General features: G+C 43.8%; 1 long non-coding RNA gene across 2 annotated transcripts; it reads right to left on the bottom strand.

Moving 5' to 3' along the window:
- Window positions 1-1670: 1670 nt before the first annotated feature.
- LOC144115716 (uncharacterized) lies at window positions 1671-18076 on the bottom strand. 2 transcript variants are annotated; one of them, XR_013311516.1, is made up of 8 exons: window positions 14726-18076; window positions 14248-14318; window positions 10612-10718; window positions 10302-10482; window positions 7858-7973; window positions 7461-7616; window positions 3605-3712; window positions 1671-1747 (listed from the first exon to the last, which is right to left on the bottom strand). It is a non-coding gene; the product is annotated as an uncharacterized LOC144115716 (long non-coding RNA). The 2 variants fall into 2 exon arrangements; XR_013311517.1 differs by lacking the exon at window positions 14248-14318.
- Window positions 18077-20952: the final 2876 nt, after the last annotated feature.

The following is a 20952-nucleotide window of genomic DNA, read 5'->3' as shown; positions in this document are numbered from 1 at the left end:
GCATGCGGCGCGCACGGGAAAACCCGGCCGCCATTGTCGGCGCATACAAATGTTCGCCGCCGATACTTCCGAAGTCGCGCCCCTGCCCCAGCCGGTAAGTCGGAAGTCCTTCTTACGTTGCCTTCTACTTCCGAGGATGCCTCGTTGATGGTTTGTAGCTAGCTGGCCCGCTCTGAGTATTAATTGCAACTGTAATAAATAGCATATGAGTGTTAACGCGTTGTCGTCCCCTCCTATTGTTTCCCTCGAGCACGAACCCCTCCGAGGTTAGCGAGCGGGAACGCTGCATCCGCGGAGTGGGAGTGCGGGGCGGGGTGGAAGGCTGTTTCCCCAGATATTTCCACAAGCCAACCCGCGTAGTATTGCACGCAGGCGGGTATAGCCATGCATCAAAGGAAGCAACGGGAGAGTGCGACAAAGCAGCGGAAACTGGCTGTTTGGTGCGTACGAAAACAACGGGATAAAAAGATGCTGGCAGACAACGCAGGCGCTGCTACACAACTAAGAGTATGTGTAAGCACGTGCAAGTACAGAAAAAGGGGGAAACAAAAGGATGTTTAAAAAGTCAGCTAGAAGAAGGAAAAGGCAGATCACGGAGCGGGGCACATATTAGAATAGGTACCAGCCAGCATGCGCCTGTATTGGCACCTGAAGCCGAAAATCTAATAATTGTTTTTTGGGGAAAGGAAATGGCGCAGTATCTGTCATATACTGTTGGACACCTGAACCACGCCGTATACTGGAAGGCATAAAGGAGGGAGTGAAAGAAGAAAGGAAGAAAGAGGTGCCGTAGTGGAGGGCTCCGGAATAAATTCGACCACCTGGGATCTTTAACGTGCAGGGACATCGCAAAGCACACGGGCGCCTTAGCGTTTTTCCTCCATAAAAACGCAGCCGCAGAAAATAATAATAATTGGTTTTGGGGGAAAGGAAATGGCGCAGTATCTGTCTCATATATCGTTGGACACCTGAACCGCGCCGTAAGGGAAGGGATAAAGAAGTGAGTGAAAGAAGAAAGGAAGAGATGCCGTAGTGGAGGGCTCCGGAATAATTTCGACCGCCTGGGGATCTTTAACGTGCACTGACATCGCACAGTATACGGGCGCCTTAGCGTTTTTCCTCCATAAAAACGCAGCCGCCGCGGTCGGGTTCGAACCCGGGTACTCCGGATCAGTAGTCGAGCGCCCTAACCACACTGTAAAAAAAAATGCTCCGCAGTACAGAGAAACCCGCTGGTAATGCGTTGCCGGAGGGTTTTCCGCAACATGAGGTACGGACTGAATGTCAGAAACAGAGACTCCGTATGACGACTGTCACATTCTTGGTAACGGAAAGTTACGCCATGCTATGCACGAGACCGAAATCGTTTTTTCACAACGAATGCTTATGTTTCGTTCTTATTGGAGTTTCCGCAATGTGTATGCATACGTCCTCCGTTCACTCAGAAGTCATTTCATCTAGAGCGGAAATTATCTGTATTGTAATTATGTACTTTCTGTAGTACATGAACATGCGTCTTCGTATAGCTTCTGCCCGCAATGTTCACTGCAGATATAGCCGTCCAGGTGCCGAAGAAATAAGTATTATGTACAAGGCTTTCCTTTACGCATATTATGTATTGCATACGTACAAAAAATGCAGCTTAGAATGAATGAGTGGTAAGTATTTGGGTGAGTACAAGTACATACGTTTTATTTTCATGGCAAACTACACACATTGTACATCTGCACATTGCTGTCGGATCCATCTGAAAAGCATAAAAAAAATCCTCATTTAGTGGTCACACAACACCAAATATAAATTTCACAAATACATTTCAACCATCCGCTATTGAACAATCGGCTTTCGTAGAAGCTTTCAAAAGCCATTCACCGAGAACCAACCCGTTATAATTCATTGCCCAAAATTCATTTCTCATAACAGTAAACAGTAAAAACCACAGGTCCAAAAAGAAGCAGACAAAATGCACTTTCCCGGGCGGCACTGTGCGCATGAAAGTCTTTACAGTTGCTTATCATTTTGTGCAAATAGAAAGTAGCTCAGGATGGGGGCCAGATGCAATTCAATGCAGGTGCCTTTCTGTACATAGTACTAAATGCACAACTTAGCGAGCAAGGAACATTGGTAACATCTGAAAAAGGTGGGAGACGCTTGCCGAATTTATCGTCCATCCAATTTGTTATAGGCAGGACAAGACGAAGCGAAAGTCCCGCACTCCGTTTATATCCAGTTCCCGGGCATGCCGGTTGCGGCAGATTATGACGCTTTTTATTATGACACAAACTTGGAATACGGCCCCAGGAAGCACATTTCCCCGAAACCGCATGTTTTCACTCAAAACTTCCATTATCTCAGCATGTGCAAGAAAATGTACTAATATCTGATGTCAGTGAAAATGCAGTCACACGTACCGGAAGCAGCTCACTAAGGCATTCCAATATCTCTGCAGTGTGCCTCACAAGGAACGGATGCTCAAGTTTCAAAAAAGGGCTCTTGGCAGAAATTTAACCAAAGGCCATTGCCATGTGAACCTTTTCAAAATGATGACCCAGAAAGACGAAGTGTCCTCATGTGTCTGATGCAAAAGAAGGATGAAGGCATGAGTCTTTCTGCTTTTTGAACAGCTGTGATAAGTTTTTTACTTGTACTGCTTGGTGCAGCTTCAGTCTCCTTCTTGACATTTTGTGAAATAATTATATATCTGCAAAAGATCTCGCTAGCAAACATTTTGGCACTAATGGAGAAGCAAAAAGACCCATGTCCTAGGCCTTTTTTTTGTGACACTAAAGGAAGGCTTGCCTTTTAGAGTCATTGATTACGAAGAGGTCCATGTGGCAACAAACTTTGAGAGAATTCCTTCAAGGGCTCTTTGTTCTCATGAAATGCCCTGTAGATATATCACAACACCTCAGTGAGCTGTTACCAGCCCTGTGAGTTCACTGTCACTTGACATCAAGGGTATGTACTTTTCCTCGCCACATGCAGCAATGATGTATATGTCAAGAGAAAGCATAAAAGATTTCTAAGTGCAATTCTAGATTGCTTGCGGAGGAAAGCACAAGAGTGGCCATGCTCAGCTGTTACCTTTGCTTCTTGCTCGAGTTCTACAGCGAGTACTACGTAATGACAGGTGTCTGCATCAACTCATATTTAACACCCGTCCTGTGCGACCTCCATCTTGCACTACATGACAGGCAACTTTATAACACCCTTCATGCAAAGAGTGTCATCAGGGTCAGTGTGTTCTGTCACTTTCCTGGTCCTGTGGTTTGTGCTGTGTTTTCTACTCTTAAATTATTTACTGCCTTCATTCTCCACTCCATGAAGCCTGAATGTGCTACACTGGGCTGCTCCACGCGTCGTGGAGCAGCCCAGTGGCCATTTTTTTTTCATACGTCGGAGGCACTCAGCTCGAAAGCCATGCTTACTATATTCAGCAGACAAGGGTACATGTGAGACACATCATTAATAACTAATTCTCACAGTGGTATCTGGTGCAAGAATATCTAAATACTACTCAATTTTTGCTTAAGTTTTCAGATACACTCTTAGATTAAAAACATAATTTGGCTACATTAGCAGAAGCACAGCACCAGGTACTCACCAGTTACCTGAAGCACTGTACGCAAGTTCTCGTGCCATCATGAATACAGCACACTGTCCACGTCTTCATAATGCCATGTCACTCCAGCACTTCAGTAGCAAAATTTTCCTTTAAAAAAAAGTAGTTTTGTTTATGTTAGACTGGTCATATTTAATTTTACTATATACTATGTACTTCTCATTGTACTGCCCTAGACTAAAAAATACCAATGATCACGCTTTGAATTATGTCATATGTGATCACCAAATTATGTGATCACCATTATGTGATCACCAATATGTTCTTAGAAATTCTGATTGAAATAAATCTGACAAAATATTATTTCAGAAAATGTGGCACAAGGAAGAAGGACGCTAGCTAGATAACCTGGACGAATGTTTTCAGTTGCATGCAGCCACCGGCACCATTGCACACAAAATGTACAATAAAGTGGGTTTTACCTTTCCGAATAGAATTTAATGCTGCAAACATTTAAGTAAAAAAATTTCAACCTTCCATTCCGCATAAAGGAAAGAAAATTCCTCTCGTTTTCTCACAAGCCTCTGCAAGTACACAATTCAGTGAATCTACTCTACAAGTACTTGAATCTATCAGCACGAGACAGGGATGAGAAAAGAAACAAAACAGGCACTGACTCGCAACTGAAGTTTATTGAAGTGAACAGAGAGTATACAGAAAAGCCACACGCCACAAACTACACAATTACACATAAGCTACATCACAAGATAAGTAAAAGTTTGCCCTTAACATTCCTCTCATCTAGACAGTCCAACCCGCTGCATGTTAGTGCTATGGGCAGCACACTCACACATTCGTCACCGAGTCATAAGATGTGTCTAGCCTCGATAATTTTCTGGTTAATCTGCTGTGAACGTAGTGCCAAAATGCGTGTTGCCGAAAGGAATGGCTAGCAGCCTTCACATCCCTTGTAATATGCAGATAAGTTACAACCCCTACCAATATCCAAATACCTCTCATGCTCCTGTAGTCTTACATTGATACACATTCCAGTTTCACCAACATAAACCCAACCACATGATAATGGTATGCAATGCATGCAATGGTTGCAAGGCACATATATGTTGCCACGTTTCACTCGACACATGTGCTTTTCCCTAACGAAATTCACAAAGTTATTAACAATTTTACAGATTGTAGACAACTTATTAGGGGCCGAACACACCATTTTTACGTCATACCTTCTGGCCACAGTTTTCAAATTTTGCAACAATTTATGTATGTACAGTAACACAGTCAGTCTTTTGGCATCTCACTGGCTGGCCCCAGCCTGATCATGCCAGTCCCTGCGAAGGGGTTTCAGCTTTTAACATGCTAAAGGGAAGAATGGCACAGCATCAAATAACGAGGAAAGCAGGACAGCACACCCACGCACAAGTGCCAACCCTGGAGCAGATACAAAATCCAAGAGCGCGTGCTTGACATTCAGCATTGACAGTCAAGGAAACGAGGAAACACGGATTTGAACGCTAAAGATTGAACGAGCCCGATCCTTGGCTGCCAACGCTGAATGTCAAGTACACGCTCTTAGATTCTGCATCCGCTCCAAAGATGCCACTTGTGCGTGGGTGTGCTCTCCTGTTGTCCTCGTTACTTGATGCTGCGTCATTCTTATCTTTAGCATGTCAGACCAACTTGCCCAATCTTATATGCTCAGCTTTAACAATTTATCGCACTTTTCTGCAATAGCATGGTTGGGAAATCATGCTTTCATTAGCCTTAAAATCTTCTCTTGGAAACCAGTTGTCACGCTGTAAAAGCATGGCTTCACCAATACCGAGCCTAGACTTGACAGACGCAATGCTATCTTTCACTAGCTTAGAATCGTTCGACCAACAGTCAAGTAGCTGCTTAACACTCCTGGGTGAATATCGCTAGCACACATGGCGTGTGCAGAACATCAAGGTAAGGTTCAGAAACCGCAGCTCTTTTTGTTGGGACATTTTCTCCAAGGTAAACGTAAGACAAAGGCCTTGCTCCTTAAACAAGTTCACAATATGTACAGGTCCCACACTATCACAACCTTTGTAAAAGACCAGAAAATCATAGACGTAGCGAAAGATTTCCCCCAGCCCATGCAATTTCTTGGCAATCATTCCTTCCACCCTGCTTAAGAGAATATTGCTTAGCACAGGGGCAACCTTCGAATCGATACATTTAGCAGACTTTTGAACATATGCCGCACTGCCATACTCCACAAACATGCTCTTCACTTCAAATAAAAGGAGGGAAGTGCCAAAAAAGACTTATGTTACACACCCGTTCCTAAACACGAGCTCACCGTTGTGCTCCGATATACACATTCATAAGCTTTTCACAAGATCTTCATACGGGATAGAATAAAATAGTTCTGCATCGACACTAATCACAAGACAATCCGCTGGATTGTCATTCTTAAGATACTCAACCACACTGCGAATTGAGTACAAGAAATGGATCTTCAAGATGTGAAGTAGACAGATGCTTTTGCAAATAACCAGAGATAATTTTGCATGAATCCTTTTCTGAAATTTATCTGAAGAGCATGTTATTGAATAGCATTTATTTGAAGAGCATGTTTGTAGAGTAGTGCAGTGTGGTATGTGTTCTAAAGTCTCGAATATGTAGTGGTTCAAAGGTTGACCTTGTGCTAAGCAATATTTTCTTGAGTAGGGTGGATAGAAAATTGTCCAGAATGTGCATGGGCTGGGGGAAAAATCTTTTGCTATGTCAATGATTTTCTGGTCTTTTATAAAGGTTGTGATAGTTCGGGACCTGTACATCTTCTCAAGTTGTTTAAGGAGCAAGGCCTTTATCTCAGGTTTACCTTGGAGCAAATGTCCCAAGAAAAAGAGCTGTGGTTTCTGGACCTTACCTTGATGTTCAGCACACTTCATGTGTGCTGGCGAGTGTTAAGCTGCTACCTGGCTACATGTCGACCATTCCAAGCTAGTGAAAGATAGCATTGCACTTTCTAGCGCGGGCTCAGAATTGATGAAATTATGCTTTCACAGCATGACGACTAGTTTCCAAGAGCAGATTTTAAGGTTAACGAACGCAGGATTTCCAAACCTTGTTACTGCAAGAGCATATGATAAATTGTTAAAGAAGCTGAGACAGTTTTGCGGTGACCGGCACAATCAGGCTGGGGCCAGCCAGCGAGATGCCAAAAGACCAGTTGTGTTACCGTATGTACATAAATTGTCGCACAATTTGAAAAATGTGGCCAGAAGGTATGATGTAAAAGTGGCTTTCTCGGCCCCTAATACGTTGTCTAAAGCATGTAAAATTTTAAGAATAATTCTGTGAATGTGGCTCGAGAAAAGTACACGTGTAGAGTGAAATGTATATGTACCTTGTAAAATGAATGTGGTATCAAATATTATCTTGTAGTCTGGTTTACGTAGGTGCAACTGGAAGGTGTATGAATTTAAGACTACAGGAACACAAGAGGGTAGGGGCTTGGCTAGGTGGTTGGGGTAACTCTGCTGTACACTGCACGGGATGTGAAGTCTGCTACCCTTTCCTTTTGGCAACACGCATTTTGGCAGCAAATTCAGAGAGATTAAATGGGAGATTATCGAGGCTAGACACATCTTATGACTCCGTGAAGAATGTGTGTTTTGTCTATCGTGTTAACACACAATGAGTTGGACTACCTCGATCAGGGAAATGTTGAGGGCGATTTTTGACTCATGTTGTCCTGTATGCTTATCTGTAACTACATGGTTTATGGTATTGCTTGGCTTTTTATATATTCCCTGTTCACGCCAATAAACTTTAGTCGTGAGTCAGCACCTGTCTTGTCTCCTTTCTCATCCCTGTCTTTCACGCTGGTGGATTCACCGCAATGGCTCACCTCTGCAGAAATCCAAGGCATGACATTTTCCTCTTCACACTCGTGGTTCAGCGCATAATACGGCAAAGGCTTTTCAATTCCAAGGAAAGTTCATGGCTCCATTGAACACTGCCTCTTGCTTACAAGACACAGAGCAGCAATCATTGTAGATTCTACCTGTGCAAAAAGAGCAAAGTTTTAGTTTGAGTTGACTAAACTAGGAAAGCAGCACAATATATCTATAGCCAAATAACTGAACTGAAAGAAATAGAGGGTAGTGTAATAGTGAACACACTGATATATTGCAAGTGAGATATATGCATAATATATTGCAATATCCAACACTGCTACCACTGCCTTAGCCAACTACTTCATAAATAAAAATAAATGCAGTATCACAAAAATACTGATAACGTACTATTAGTGCTAATAGTAGCAGTGCAGGTTCCATGAACAAAAAGGGCCCAGTGCTGACTGTCGTTCCCACAGCAGCCTTGTGACCAATGGCCGGTGTATAGGAAAGAGGAGGAATGACTGAAAAGAGAAAGAGCCAGGGGGAAGGAAAATAGGTATAGAAGGGCTTAGGATATCATAGGCTCATAGGCAAATAAGGTTGTTTAGACAGTGAGCACAAAATAAACATTACCACACAAGTAAAGACATACAAGACCAAACATATATATCATTGTGCAGAGTGGCAAACTTGATGCCGTTTAGCCCAAAATGTTTTCAATAAAGTGATTATAATTATTAATAGAACAACTGACCGAGTGAAACCATAACAGGGATGAACAAGGAAGTTGTTAATATTCTGGCAGAAATTAAAAGAAGAAAATGGATCTGGCCAGGGCATACAATGCAGAGAATGAATCACCAATGGTATCTTAGGGCAACAGAATGAATTTGATGGATTTTAATGGCACAAGGGCATCTGTGGCCAAAGAGTGCCTTAGCACAAGTTAATTTCGTCTACTCAAGGTGAAATCAGAGACCCATTTCCCAAGCGTTTCATTCCAGATAAGCTGAGCACCACACCAGGAAACAGCTTGTGCATTGTATCGCAACAAAATGAATTTCACCCTAAGGAAAATACAGCAGGAGATAGCTGATTATAAGCTCACTAGATAAGATTAGGTGATTTCTGATAGTGTGGCATGTAGCTGGTGCAAGACACAGATAATTAAACTGGAAAAGGCCATTGTCCTGAGGTGAATGTAAACTAAGCAATGAGGATAATGACATTCGCTACACTAGAGCTGTCAAGAATCAGCTCAAGTTCCATGCTTCAAGATGATGCAAGTTCGCTCAGTGAAAAAAAATCATAAGTTCACCCAAGAATTGGTATCTTGGCGGTATCAGGCTGCAGGTGCAGATGAATTAATCCTGCCTCAAAGAAGAGCTACATAGAGCACAAAACATTTTAGGCCAGTCCTACACTGACAGCTGTTAATAACTATTCTAAAACTGTTTTTCATTGCACAAACAATAATACCGAGTTTGTGTTGGTCATGTGATTATGTTACTGAGGCTCTCCTAAAAATTCTAGCCAGAGCTAAAATACAAGCTGTCTCAACTAAGTTTTTATATCAACAATGAGAACATAAACACATGCAGATTATTCAAGTAGAAGTTTTATTCTTCATAACGTGCCCTACAAATTTTGAATTATACTGAAAAGTAATAGAGTGGAGTGCTTGTGCCAAAAATACTAAACCTCAACAACAAAGAGAACACAAGATAAAGGCAACAACATATTGCCCAAAATTTAAGTGTTTGACAGAACAAATATGAAAAGAAAACCTCTCCACAACTGGAACAAAACAGCGTGATACCGAGCACACATTTGAAAATTGTTTCATCCAAATCCCCAGTCTGGTGCTCCAGCACTCTTCAGCCAGCATGTCATGAAATGTACCATAGTTCTGGTAGCTGTAAAGAGTATACAGCTGATCCGGCATTTTGATATGTGAACAGTAACCCTCAATGACCACCAGGCTGAATACTTTCAAGAAGCTGTTCTAGTAACAAGACTGCAGTGAAACTCTTAGCAAGTTATGCTGGCGTAATAATGCAAACCGTTAATCTGAGAGTTCGCTACCACGCAACTCTGTAGTAACTCCTAAAGTGTTGCAATCGAATGAAAAAAAGGACTGCCTATTAAATAAACAAAAGTCAAGAGGCTGCAATGCAAGGCCACGACAGAAGTGCTGCAATACAGCAATAGCAATACAATGTACACTTTAAGCAACACAATGAAACATGATCTTTTATCCTTAATTATCAGAATTTAAATATTAGTTTTCCTTGCTCTCTTGCAAAATTAAGTTTAGATCGTGAAAGCGCTCAAAAAGACAAGTATACAGAAAGAGATTTCCACACAGTGCGCTTACTTCCAGTGTCTTTTTGAGCACATCCACTATCTAAACATGGTAACCCAACTAGTCTAAACGCTGTCGTTATTCCAAAATTAAGCCTTTCACAAAGTGGGAGCCCCTTTCCCCATACGAGGTACACCATAACTAATCCAACACTTTTTTCATGATATGTTTTCTCTGTGAATAAACACTGTTTGAAGATTTTGCAATAGTACTTGTCTTTTCGATTCTACGAATGTATCATGCAAGTGTTCAATGAAATGACCATCTGCCTATCTTGATCATTGCTCAAAATCAGTGTATAATGCACCATGAAGGGCAGGCTCTGCTTGATTTTTATGTTTTCCTAACGAAGCATGTACGTGCAACCCTTCTGCTGGCTTGTATGCAGCAGGTTTGTCTAGCTAGGTGAACTGTGGTTTTGCTATAAAGATGAAATGGTACTTTGGAAGTGAATGGCTTTCTAAAATGCATTTAACATACATACCGGGGCTTTAACAGCACCTGGTGTAAGCAACATCAGTGGGGGGACCGCAGGAGTGGCCTAGTGGTCCGAGCATCTGCCTCGCAAGCAGGAGGTGCGGAGTTCGATCCCCAGTGCCACCGGGTAACCAGCGGTGATACAATGGGTTGTTTCAATGGCCAGTTTAAAACTTGAAATAACCATGCTGCAATATATACAAAAAATGATTTGTGTGCTCTCTCTTACATGACAAGGTTAATCATATCATAGTGTTGGTAGTACACAAAATGCATGTGTGGAACATATACATGCACTGTTTTTGTTCACATCTTACCTGCTATGTGCTGTTATGGCATGTTATGTGCCGGGAAAGCAACAGATAGTGAGCAATGTTGTGTTGCAGCCTTTCTTCTGGTGGAATTTGAATCATGTGAGGTGCAGCTGAAAGAAATTGTTTCATACATAAGTATATTTCATGTAACACAACAAAAAGTGCACAGCCCCATCATGAGTTGTGGTTTAAACTAACAGCGAGCTTTTTACTACTCTATTTATCATATGATGCAAGTCAGTGATGCTGGAGGCACAAAACTAAATACTGTGAGGTAACAAGAGCTAATATGGACAATCATGCCTTTAAGAGATATTGTCAATATATATTTTCCTGAATGAACTAAAGCTATCCTTAGAAGCATTCAGAGGAAGATAATTTTGCTAAATGCCTTTTGCCAGAATAGGCCTTTTATGAACCAGTTGCAAATGAAAAGAATAACTTTAAGACCATGCTATGCATGCTCTAACGCCAAAGTAGTTGCATACAAGCAGTATACTATGCCCCTAGTTTTATGGTGGGCCTGTACTGCACAATTTTCATGCAAGGTAGTGGAAAGTATGTGCCATGAAACAGACCTCTGCTTGCTGAAACTGGCAAATAAGTACTGGGGTTTTAAGGCAGGAAAGAAGTTACATAGTTCCTTCTGCAGGTTTTGAACTTCAAGTTAGTTATTTGAAAAATATCAATCCCTGAACTGCAATGATTGAAGTTGTTAGCAAATAACATTTCCATTGTAACAGTGGAAACGCTCTTTTATTTGAGGAACGACTTTTCAAAAGCCTGCGTTTCATGGTGGCTGTCAAGTAGCCCTGATAAAGAGAAACCAGTCACGACACACAACCAAGCCCCCGTAGCACATTTTCAACTATACCCTCATGATATAGCTTTAAAGTAAGTGTTAAGCAATACAAATACAAATCCCTTGATTTCCTTCATGATTTATCACTGGTGTATACATACAAAGATAACCGTACAAGATGTGGAGTGCATGGTACAGAGAGAGTAGGCAGATGGTTTCTTGACACTCAAAAAGTGAACAAGGGAAGGAAAAATCTCAGGGTGCTTGCCGTTTCGACAAGACAACTTGTTTTCGTCTGGGGTCAACATATACAGAGGAAACTTAGAATCAAGTACAGGGTTGTCCACTCTTAGTGCGAACACGCGAGCACATGGCTGTGCTCTTTGGGCCACTGTGTCTGACATTGCCACACATCGAAGTGTAACATGACACGAAGCACCACATCCAGGTGCATCTCCTCTTGCGCCATTTTGCAGCGATGAGTGGCTGCGCCGCACACAGTGGACCTTTAAAGAGTGCGGCCATGCGCTCACATGTTTGCACTAAATGTGGCCAGCTCTGTACATTCCGGAATTGGCATAATTATTTGAAAAGGCCTTGCACATGGTCAGAGGTTTCCCAACCCATAAATTCCCCCTCCTTTCCTGTTTTCTTTAATTTATCATTATACTTTAACCTTACGCCCTGCACCTCCTGACATCACTTCTCGGAACCTTGGCTGCCATACTCCTCCCCCTCCCCTTCTTTTTGCCTTTTCTCCGAACCTGCCCTCATTTTCTCTTTTTCCTTCAAATTATTTTGCCCCCCCCCCCCCCGGTATTTTATTCTGCCATGCTGCTTAATTCCTTTATCCTAGTTTTTCAGGAAAAGGCAGCCAGCCATACCAAGCCACCTGTTGCGGCTGAACATAAAGCCATTCAAGCCCACTATCCACACTCCATACCTCGAGATTCGTTTCTACTGAATTGGGCTTTTTTGTTTTCACAGTTTTGCAGGTCAACCGGTTAATCTTCTTTAGCAGCTATCATGCCTGGTCAAGGTTCACGCTCCCCATCGTAACGCCCTTCCCATATCGCACCCTCGTCCCACACAACAGGCCTTTCGCCTCGAAGTGAAAACCTTATTTAAACCCCACCAATGATGAACACTTTGCCAGACAAAGACAAGTCCTCTTGTCGAAACGTCGGCAAGCACCCTGAGGCTTTTCTCTTCCTTATTCAGTTTGTGAGATACCAGGGACAGGTGTTCAAGCAGCCATACCACACTAATACCCCTGTCACACGGGCACCGCAAAGGCCTTTGAGAATCATATCCAAAGGCGTAAGGAGTGCAGCTACCCGGTACAAATGTTGCGCCTTTGTCGCTAAGGGCCTTGGAGGCGAAGGCGCTCAACCGAGACCTTCGGAGCCCGAAGACGCGGCATTCGAGAAGCTGTGATCGCAGTACCATCCAAAGTCAAAAAGTAAAAGCAATAAAAAAAATAGATAAGCTAATAATGTTTGAAAACATTTTTTTCAAATACGAAAGGTGTGTCTGGCATTGGTTTTTGTACGGGTGTTTATGTTCAAATTTCAAGACAGTGAAAGTGTTGCGGCAACACCGAGCGCCCATGGTGGCCAAGGCAATACACGTACAAAACCTGCTCCTGCTGATGAGAGTAGCTGTTGCAGTACTTTTAAGGAAGCAATCAGAATAAAAAAATTGTCAAAGCTCAACGAATGAACAGAATACATACACCACTTTAATTTTAGAACACTCACTTCAGCCACCTCGAGTATAGCAGCGGGTGCTAAGCCTGAACGACTTTCACCTTTGGACTGCACCGTGTAGCTGCATCGCTGCTCCTTTAAGCTTTCGCTCCTTTGGTGAAAAATGGTGCCTTTGCTGGAAAGGCCTTTGAGGAATGCCATGTGACAGGGGTATAAAGCACATTTTTTACTGACACGAAAGACTCAGTGCCTTTAGTTCTGACAACATTCTGAATCATGCTTTGGTGGCTTAGCATATCAAAATACTGGACATGACAAAATCAGCTAATTAGTGAGGGCTATTATTTGCTAAAATAATGAAAAGAAACCACCAGCACTGACATCAATGTACAATTTGGCTGTAACATACTGACATGACAATATAGTTACACGTAAATTCCCTTTTTGCACTTCAAAACTGCATGCATTATTTCTAGAAAGTGCGAGAACAGAAGCTCATACATAGTGCCAAAGAAAAGAGTGCATAATAGTACCACTTATGAGGTGTTTATCGGCAACTGCAATGAGCAAGGCTATGTTAATGGCAATCCAGAGTTATTATAGGTCTTACGAGCGCATGCACTTGGGAGGTGATAGCAGCTGTGGACGCAGCTGTCCATCGCAGTTTTGAGTCTGTCGAGATAACACATGGGGTAAGGTATTCCCTGTTTTGCTGCCGAAGGCAAAACCGTCAGCGAGTGGAGTTGCCTTGCTATTCACTGTCAATATCTACTGCTCAAAGTAAAGGAAACTAGGGCATAAAACATACAGCATTTCATATTATGCTTTGGCCAAATGCAGTGAGAATGAAACAGACTAGAGACTTGTCTTATGATGTTTGCACTCTTTACTTTGCACCAGAGGAAAATAAATTTATGTACAGTTGACCTACTGCTTGCCACAGTCCTAGAAGAAATGAATCCAGGTCTCAGAAATTCTACTGAGAGAATACTGATGCTGCATGTGCATTTCTCTGAACTGTTCTGAAATATGCAGAAGTTACCAATTTGTTTACTACCTGATTACATACTGTAATCTTTGCAAGGAATATGAGGTTAACGGACTGGGAAAAAATGTCAGGAATGGTACCTTTGGTACTGGGCACTTGGACAAACAAATGACCCACTGGGCGTCCCCAGGAGCTCTGCTACCAGGCACCCCTAGCAACAGTAGTCAATTTTCCAGATCCAAAGGAGCCATGCGAATGATTGCCGAAAAGCCAAGTTTAAGGACAGCAGATGCATGAACACAAAACAGTTTTCCAACTTTGTTTCAGTGTGATAAATGGTTTCAAATCTCTAGACTATATCTGGTAGTACACAAATTATCAGAACACCATCTCCCGCTCAGAATCGTCTCAAAACACATTCGACACGCAGTACCAACATGGACAGTTCGTGCTTAATTGAATCCAAAAGTTTACGCTGATCGACCAATATTACTCTAAATAGAGACAGAAAGCGCATGCACGTTGTACTGATGTTATCGTGAACATAACATGCGACGAGACGCAGGGTTACAATACAAACAAAAAACCGCTTTCAAAATTTGAGAACAAATGGCTCACCTTCTCACAAGTTCGCCAAACCGGAGACGTTGCCGAGTGGCTGCCGCCAAAGTCACTCGCAATGCACAGAAACAATAAAAATGCAGTGCCACTGACTTTCCTTGAGCAATTCCAGTCGATTGAACTTCCAACTGTTCGCACCGACTACCTCTGCAAGCATGTCTAGAAGTTAGCGGCGCAGGCCACGCCATTTGCAATTTACGGAGCTACACGGGAAATTCATAGCGCCATTCGCGTATTCGCGCTCAAGCTCACGTCGCTGATGTTGCAAAGGCGCACAACGGCAAAAACATATAAGATGTATTTAATTTTCGGTAGCTTTTTTAGCTGACAACTTGAATCTTTTGATATATTGTTTTTTCTTTTCGTTGCATGAACGTTATTACCACCAGCGGCAGCGCAGCTTGGCCATGGCTAGCCATGGCGAAGTCGAAGCGCTAGCCGAGCCCGCAGTCGGAAACATGTGCGCAGTTAGCGCAGTGTGGAGTTGAATGAACAGGCGCTATGGAATGGGTTTTTGTTCTTCCGTGTTCGCTGCGTGCGTCCTGCGCGTTGTGTGTCTTTAGTATGTGTGTGTGTATGTGTGTGGCCGGAACGCTGCATTGCAGTGTACATACAACAGCTCGCTGTCCCGTGCGGCATCGGTGCGTAGTAAAACGATCATGCAGAATGTGCGTTACAATGCCAGTGGCCCTGCACGAAAGAGGAGACTTGAAGCCGACGGAAAAGCTGCTCTCCCTCGTGGGACTGCAAGAATCTGGCGAGTAACAGTCGACGCGCGTTTCGGTGGATGATTCCGTTTACCACGCGCAATGATGAACTGCTGCTGCATCATCACCTGTGTGATGTTTGTGACAAGCTTGTTGGATGTGAACGTGGCCATGAATGATATTCGCCGAGCAGTGGCCCTCAGGGCGTGGCACCAGTGGATACCTGAAGACGATTACTGTTTGCCCGCGCCCTGGCGCCTCGCATTCAACCGAATGCTTTGGCGTTAATTATTTATATCTGAATTTCACACGTAGTTGGACTCGCAAATATTACAGCGTACAAACGTACCGTCGGAAGAGCACCCTTTTTCATTTTTTTTAGGGAAGGGGTGGGGGAATTACCGTCTGCTCAAATTTAATGTCACTAATATTTTGAGCTTATTTTCTAAACAGGCGCCGTGGTGGCACTGTAAGCAATGCATTTACTGGGCAGAAGTTTATTTTATGTTGTGTTGGCACAAGGTTAATGATTGTCATTGTACTGTGGTGCCATGTTCAAACAAAACACGTAATTGTACTCTCTTTGAAGAATGTCTAATGAGGTAATAAATTACTGAGCAGCGAGTATGCACTGTGGTAAATGCGATGAATGTTACTGAATTACTTCACACTTGTCATGTTCTGTTGTCGTTAGTGATTACGTATGCCTTGGTGTCTGCTGCTTTCCAGTGTAGGGGTCGAGAGGCATGTCGAGCTCCACTTAGCAGCTTTTTTTCCTTCCACTCTCTACTGGCCAACATGGTAAAATAAACTCAACATAATGCGTGATTGCTCAGACCTAGATTAGACTACCATTTCACTTATTTACTCTCAGGGCCAATTGGCATCGAAGAGAGGAGAGCGACTAACATAAATACATGTGTAGGCAGATTAATTAAAATGATTATACACAGCAGACGAAGGCATTGGATGCAGTGGTGGACATGACGAAGGCAGAGAAGATGTGACAGCTGGAAACGTAGAAAAGTGGAGATCTGCGTGAGTTTGTACGCGACTTAAGGTGAACGCTAGCAAAAAATTAAGAAGGCGCAGAAGACTGAGGCCAGAGTTAAAACTGTAGTTTAACAGAGGAAAGCACCTCCCAGCAAGCCAAAATGTGCACATGCAAGCAGTTATGTGAACACAGAACATAGAAAATGAAACTCCTTTTTGGACAGAAGGAAAGCTAAGGCACATTGCTTATTGTGATGTTGCTTAAAAAGTGGGTGTCTAGTTGTTGCCCTTCATATCTGGTCCTTCCACACCCAGCAACTGAAATGCCATCAAAAAGGAGCATCTCCAATCACTCTAATTACATGGGAGGTACACATCGCCAGATGTCAGAGGCTTGGCGTCTCATCTTGCAGACTAGCTAGTTTGGCAGATTTAAACTTTACCGCATGTAAGAGGCATGCGGTAGCCTTGAAGGGGAGTATTTCATAAGTGTTACAGCATATTGTACAGTGCTGGCATGCTTCATTATTTACATCACAGTAATATGCTAGCACAGGCTGGAAAGTTTGTAAGTGAACAGAAAAAAACAATGTTCATGCCATATCTTAGCCACATTCTTAGTATTGTATAAAAAGTGCAAATAAGGAATTCCTCATTTCTTTGTCAGCTTTTTCTTTCTGTGCATTGATTTTTTGCAAGTTAGCAAGGTTCTACAGTCTTGTGTGCCTATCGGCTGGCCCCTTGTTTGTCAAAGGTACCGAGTACACAATGGGTCGTGTCAGTGCAAGCTAAGTAAACGATGGATAGAAAATTCGTGCTTTCAGAGTATTTCCAGAAAAAACTGCTGTTATTTCCTACTCAGGATGGGGGAACAGCATCGATGGTGCACATCCTCCTTGTCACTGCAGCAATTATGGCTGCTCGCTGCTTTTTGGTGGCGTTTCATTTATCTGCAGGAAGAGCAGGCATGAATGGGCGGCAATAGGTACCTACTAAATTAAACATTGCATTGAGCAATATGTTGTTGTGTTGGTGCTTTTGTTATCCATGAAGGAGTTGGGGTTTTGATTAATGGTTGTGTAGCAAAGATGTAACTGCTACATTGCACTGCATTCACAGATTTGTTTGCCCATGCTTTTGGTTTACTCAGTTGTTTATTTCCTTACCAAATGGCAGATGGAAATTCGGCTTCAACTTGTGCACTTTCATCATGTTTGCAATGTACTTTCAGCTGGTGTTCAGTTTCACTTTGGAGAAGTTGTCCAACCATTGTCTGTGTCTAAATGTTTTCTAACAGTTGACCTCATTACGCAGCATTTCTCACAGAAAGCAAATGTTGCAGTAACATTTTTATTAAATGTTACTCTATTATGTGGCTAGCAATGTAGCGAAAGATATTTTCATCAAGTCAGCTTTTAGCATTATAGCAAATTAAGGCCTTTGTTATTTAACGTTGCTCACAATTTGTACCAATCACTCAACCTTGAAGCAACGTAATGCGTTATCACCCTTCCTCGGCTCTTCATTGTGTTAATCACATTAGACATTCTCACGGTCGTTCGCCGTGCTAGTTTGCGGACATTGTTGGCTAAGAGTAAACCAGACAAATAAAAAATCGGACGTCATGTGATGCCTATAGTCTACGGGCCAGCAGTTCATCGTGTAAAAGTGGCGTCACATCATAAGCATCTTCTGTTTTTGCTGCCTTTAAGCAAGTTATTAGTGCGGTTGGTGCAACACATAGTCGATGGGGTCAACCGTCCTGTCATGTTAAGTTTTCCTCCCTTAAATTGAATGTTTAGTATTTTTCCCTGCAACGACTACAGAGGAACACGGACGTTTCCTTCAATACTGGACTGAATATACGGTCATTCCCTACGTTTCATTGAAAGCAGAAGTGGTTCTGTATTTAAAACGTACATAGTCTACGTTATAGGTACGGAATTTTTTCACAGTGCACTGAGCAACCGCGGCGGGTACAGAAAAATTTAAAATTCGATTTTTGTGGTGATGGTGGTAGTAAAATTTTATTGGATGCCCTGGGGTGGGTTTTAGAGGAGAGTGGAGGGTTTCACCACTCCCTTGCCTGGGTGGTAGTCCTCATTCCGGGACAACATTGGTGGTAGCGGCTGCCCGCGCTCTTTCGACCAGAGCCCTCTGAGACTCCAGGTCCAAGAAGCCGGACAAGGTCGCCTTCCAGACCTGCCTCGTTGGCTGATTTACTCTTTTTATCTGCGGATTTTTCAGGCAGGCCCATACCATATGATATGCGTCTCCCCACATCTCAAAATTTACAGTACACCGAAAAAGTTGGGCTATGTGTTTTAGAATCGCACGGCTTAGAAACGACCCCGTTTGCAGCCATCTGCGGTGTCGTTCCTCAGCTCTATCCAGGCCCTGGCGGGCTCTGGGAACGTCTGCCTACTGAGGCGCAGATGTGTTGTAATGCCTGCATATGTGGTAAGCGGATTCGGTACAGGAGTCCCGACAGAGTCTGGGAATGGCGCAGTGTCTCACATATCGGCGGACACCTTAACAGCGCCGTAAGGGAACGGATAAAGGAGGAACTGAGAGAAGGAAAGGAAGAGAGTGCTGCCGTAGAGGAGGACATCGGAATAATTTCGACCAGCTGGGGATCTTTAACGTGGGCGGACACCACGATGCAATGTCAGATTTCGAAGGGCGGAAAAATGTCTTACAACAATATTACGAATTTCCATTTTATCGAAATAACTCGTGGCTGCTCTACACATCATTAAATCTGGCTTTAACTGTGTAATTCCTTCGCAATAAATTTAACTAGCAATCTATATGTCAAAACTGGCGCGTCCACATCCCGCTACGGACGTTACGGTTGTTCGTTTACGCGAGCATTACTGAGCAGCGACAATGAAACCATCAACCACGGAAGAGCGCGCAGGGACGGACAGACGTTGCAACGACGCGTTCAAAGTACCGCTTCCCAGTACGTCCCCTAAGCCCACTGTCCCCTAGCTGTTGCGGTGGCTTAGTGGTCATCGTGTTCGGTTGCTGCCCCGAAAGACGCGGGTTCGATCCCGGCCGCGGCGGTCGTATTTAGATGGAGGCAAACTTTTCGAGGCCCGTGTACTGTGCATTGTCAGTGCACGTTAAAGGACCCCAGGTGGTCGAAATTTCCGGAGCCCTTCGCTACGGCGTCCCTCAAAGCCTGAGTCATTTTGGAACGTTAAACTCACGTAAACGATAAAGTACAGCCGCGGTGAAAAATACGCGGCCCACGGCTACGGCGCAAGGAGCGGCTGCGGGGCCGCACCGCGGCGCTGCTACCTGCGTCGGGCGCTCGCAGCGAGGGTCCACAGAGTGACGACAAAGCTTCGCCCTCACTCTCCCCTCAGCACGCCGCACGGCTCATGAATGTCAAGTGCAGCGTTCAGCCGTTTCGCGGCTGACGGTCAGTACGAAAGAGGGCTCTGCAATGCGTGCTGCGTGTGACTTTCAGCGCCTACTCGAATATCTCGTCTTCGTTATGCACAGATCGGCTACGGCAGGCGTGCGTTCGGCAGTTCGACTAAGTGCGTCTGCCTGCGAAGCGTCCGAGTTCGGTTCGCATTCCACAGTTACGCGCGCCTCGCGTCCGTATACGCCGCGCTCCAGTGCCCGGCGCTTGGTCGAGTTAACCCTAATTACTAGCTGGAGCTCGCTGCTTTAAAATCATTAATTTAAAGCTAAAAAAAATCAAAGCACGTTCCTGCTGCAACGAAATTACGAGTAACAAACTACCAGAAACAAAACAGGGCTTCACCGAGTTCACAGACCTGGGTCCTGACGCAAAAATAGCTTGTTCTGCCCTATTTCTTGAGCACCGTAATGCCCGTGCTCCAAGGCTCACCACGCATGGGCGCGCGGGACATACGAGAGCGAAGCAGTATCGAGGTGGCAACGGCGAACCGCGCGCAATCCCCTTCATTACGCGTCTGGCAAACGGCGCAAAGCGGAGAAGCGCCCCTTCATACTGACAGTCAGCCGCGAAACAGCCGAACGCCGCACTTGACATTTATCAGCCGTGTGGCGTGCTCAGGGGAGAGTGAGGGCGAAGCTTTGTCGTCACAGTGGCTGCGTTCCAATACTCTGGACGCCTAACAAGACGTCTAGTGTGACGTCTAAGAATCCGTCTGCATGCCCATGTATTGGAACTTGTGTACTGCTCACGCCGCCTCGCGGCATAATAATATAACTAAAGCTTATAAACAGCTGTACTATATTTTTTTTCAAACTGAGCAATAACGATCATTAAAAACGTGTTTTCAACAAGTTTGCACATTTTTTCTGCAATCACTTTGCGCGTAAACCGGACTGGTGGATGCGCCTATCGGTCAGTACTTGTAGCAGACGGGACCGCTCTCCGAAGACGACGCTAAAGAGAAATACGATTATTCTTTCATTATTGATGCTAAACTGTACATGCTCCTCGAACGTGCTCGTCCAGACGGTCCTGTAAACAAAAGAAAGAATACGGAAGACTGTAATCAATATGCGCGAAATCCG

The sequence above is a fragment of the Amblyomma americanum genome, chromosome 1 (genome assembly GCF_052857255.1).
Source record: "Amblyomma americanum isolate KBUSLIRL-KWMA chromosome 1, ASM5285725v1, whole genome shotgun sequence".
In the NCBI taxonomy this organism is placed as follows: Eukaryota; Metazoa; Arthropoda; class Arachnida; order Ixodida; family Ixodidae; genus Amblyomma; species Amblyomma americanum.
This window is presented reverse-complemented; position numbering and strand designations above follow the sequence as displayed.